Genomic DNA, 3,446 nt, shown 5'->3' on the forward strand with positions numbered 1-3,446 from the left:
CCCGGTAAAAAAATGACCTAAGATGAAAAAGAATGCAATCGGATATTAAGCAAGTAAGAACTGTAAGATTAAGAAAATGCAGAAGCTGTAAGTCTCCCTCTAACATACAGAGTTAAATATGAACAGCTATGTTATTAAAACGTGTGCTGAAGAATCTCCTAAGCAAGCAGGCTGCATCTCAATTGAAGAAGCTCTTCTCAAGATGAATGTCGACATTGAGAGTGACTTCTACTCCAAACAGTTGTCACTGAATGTATTAAGTTTCTTGTAGTATTTCTAACTTTAGCACTGTGGAGGGTTTAATAGTTATGGCTGATACAATCTAAGACTGACAGCCTGGCTCCTCCATACACCCAACATTGACAAACACTCAAGAGTGGGTTCAAAAATAGTCTTTACATTGCATCACAGTTGGATAAGCAGTTCTCTAGGTGCATATACATTTATAAAGTGTGCGATACATACAGGGGTCTTCAGTATGCCTTTCACAGAGGGATAATAGTGTTGCAAACTGACACTGTCTAATCCAGCATCAATGATAGCATTACACAATCAATACTTTCAAAAGGCACTTCAATGCAGTAGCCAATGTTAAATTCACCTTGAATCAACCGGTAACAGTGTATTACAGCATGTGGACTGTCTCCAGTGCTGATAAACAGACACACAGGGGGGTCCCTGACTGGCTCACCTGGTGAAAGCACGGGCGTGTGGTTTGCAGGGTTCATAATGCAACTCAATTAAACTTGCTGCTTGCAGGTTACTAGTTTTGCAATATTAACACTTTTATTTTCATTTTACAGAAAACAATGCCTCACCCCCGCATCTAACCTATTCAGGGTCCTGCGTTAAATATCTTTAGTGGTTTAATACCCGACCTAGAGAAGGTGTGGATTACTTTAACCTGATACAGGCGCAGTACAATGCATATTTCAAAAGGGTAGATTCAATCCAGGACACTGACGTTACACTCTAATTACTATGGAAACACAATTATTTACAAAAGTATTTACAAAAATAAACACAACCCCCCCCCCCCCCCATCGATAATAAACAAAATTCCCTCTGCCAGCTGGTATACAATTTCAGCTATTTATACACAATCAGCTAACAGAGGAATCTGGATCTCTTAGCTCAGGGCAATACTGCCATCTAGTGGTTCTTCATTTTCTTGCACTGAGTCTATTGAGACTTTTAAGAGGTATATCATTAGCATCCCACTCACCCTTCGTCACAGCAAATGCAAAGTCACAGTTATAAGCAGGGGTGCAAGGAATCCATTTGATGCAGACTAGCTAATCAGAGAATTTTTACACTTTATTTTCCGCAGCAAAAAAATAACCATAAGGCCCACAGGCACAGCCCGAGCATGTAAAAACTGAAGTGTGACAGACATTGGGACAGGCAGAGATAAGAAACACTTTCAAATAAAAGCTAGCAGCATTACCCCTGGTCAATATTATAAAGATGTTTGCACAGGAGCACATTTTTAATCACCTCTTTCCTGCTCTAGCTAACCAGTCCACTCCCATTGGCCGTTACCTAACCTGCTTCCCAAATTAACCCTTGATAAACCCAATGGAACCAAACACAGAACCCCTGTAGGCTACAGCATTAGCTACATCGAACACAACCCGACTGGCATTGCTGCCTAACTGGAGCCAGGCTCTAGACGGTCCCTTGACTTCATCAACTCCCCACCACTACGGCGGGGTAGCAGAGGAATGGGGGGGAGACATAACATAACCAGTAGGGCTAACTTAACTGTACTTCCAGAAACATTATAATCTTTTCTGATTGGAATAGGAAAAAGTTAATTAAACTTCCTTGACCTACAGCTGAGGCCTAACGTTGTGTATCACCATACAGAATTAACTCATTTTGTTTCATAAAGTCAAATGGACCCTGTTGAATAATGCTACGTTAACATATTGAATTGCACACCGCTTTGTAGTTTTCCATATAATTACTGAAAAACTGACAAAAATGGAAACATGTGACATTTAGAAAATCTAACATGAAATTGTACCAATATTATGGCTTCCGGTAGACTTTTGCGATATCATTTTGTAGTTTCTTTAATTACATGATGTTAAATCAAATATCTAAATTATGTTCATACAGTTATAAAAAATGATGCTGCAAAACTTCTGGCCATAGCGGTATATCACTATATGTTCCCAACGGATACAAAGCTGTGCTGGACATAGTGTCTTGGGAGAATGACCTTGGGAAAGAGTCTGAAGAACACGTTCCCTAGGTGATGATTTATTCTGAATGAAAGTCTCAGCATTTAGGGTCACAGTGAATATTGGCAAAACAGTGGAGCTCTATGACTGTACCGTGTTCTATTGCAATCTCATTGTTTTTTTCAGATACCCTTTATCAGTTCAATGTGTGATACCATGGTGCACGCATAACAAACTGTAGGAACGCTTAATACAAGCAAAGAGACAGCATGGTACCGCAAGGTGAAGACCCTGGCTAACCTGCACACTGCAAAATAAGATCTGCTTTTAAAAGCGTCTATTAGTATATAGAGTTGTGCACATGTAGCTTTGCCACTCTGATGGATCATATTTACAATAATGCTGAGTGGTTCTGTTGAGTGAGCTCTGTTCACTCCAATATTGAACTTGAATCAGCGTCATTTTCAATTCAAAACACAAGGGGGCAGCAATCTTAATCCGTACGAACATTTCATTCTCTCTTAACTCTCACATATCCAACCCTGAATGTTTTAAAAATATATGGGCTCAGCACTGACTCCCCAGACTGTTTTCACTCAGTATTTAGTCAAACTTTCCTGATTCGAACATAATCATTGGAGGGGACTTCAATGCAGTTCTAGATCTACTTCTTGATAGATTTAATACAGCTAATACTATCGCTCCATCTAAATCCACAGATAATGAATATGGCATGGGAGATATATGGAGTTTATATGATCCTAATGAGGTTTATTCATGTTTTTCTCCATCTCATAAATCATATTCTCTCACTGATTATTTGTTGTAGCTAATCTCACGCTATTATCTAATATATCACACCCTGTAATGCATTATATTCGGCTCTCTGATCATGCTCCTGTCAGTTTTATCTTTGAATATGGATCAATGTAGGTCTACGAGATGGAGATTCAATACCTCCCTTGAGTCTGACTCTGAATTCAATGCTTTCTTTTCAAAGGAGTGTCATTCGTTTCGCAGTTTAATGACACCCTGATTGCTCACCTTCTCTGCTATGGGAGACTGACAAAGTAGTGCTGAGAGGAAAGATTATCCACGAGATAATTCTACAAAACAAAGTATTTAGACAATCTCTTTCCTCTTCTCCTACCAATGGCATTCACATGCGTTTACTTAGACTAAGTTGGATCTTAACAACTTAATATCATCCAAAGCTGATTTTTGTTATGCTCTAGTATCATACAAAGATGATTTGAA

Source organism: Acipenser ruthenus, chromosome 11 (assembly GCF_902713425.1).
Source record: "Acipenser ruthenus chromosome 11, fAciRut3.2 maternal haplotype, whole genome shotgun sequence".
Classification (NCBI taxonomy): domain Eukaryota; kingdom Metazoa; phylum Chordata; class Actinopteri; order Acipenseriformes; family Acipenseridae; genus Acipenser; species Acipenser ruthenus.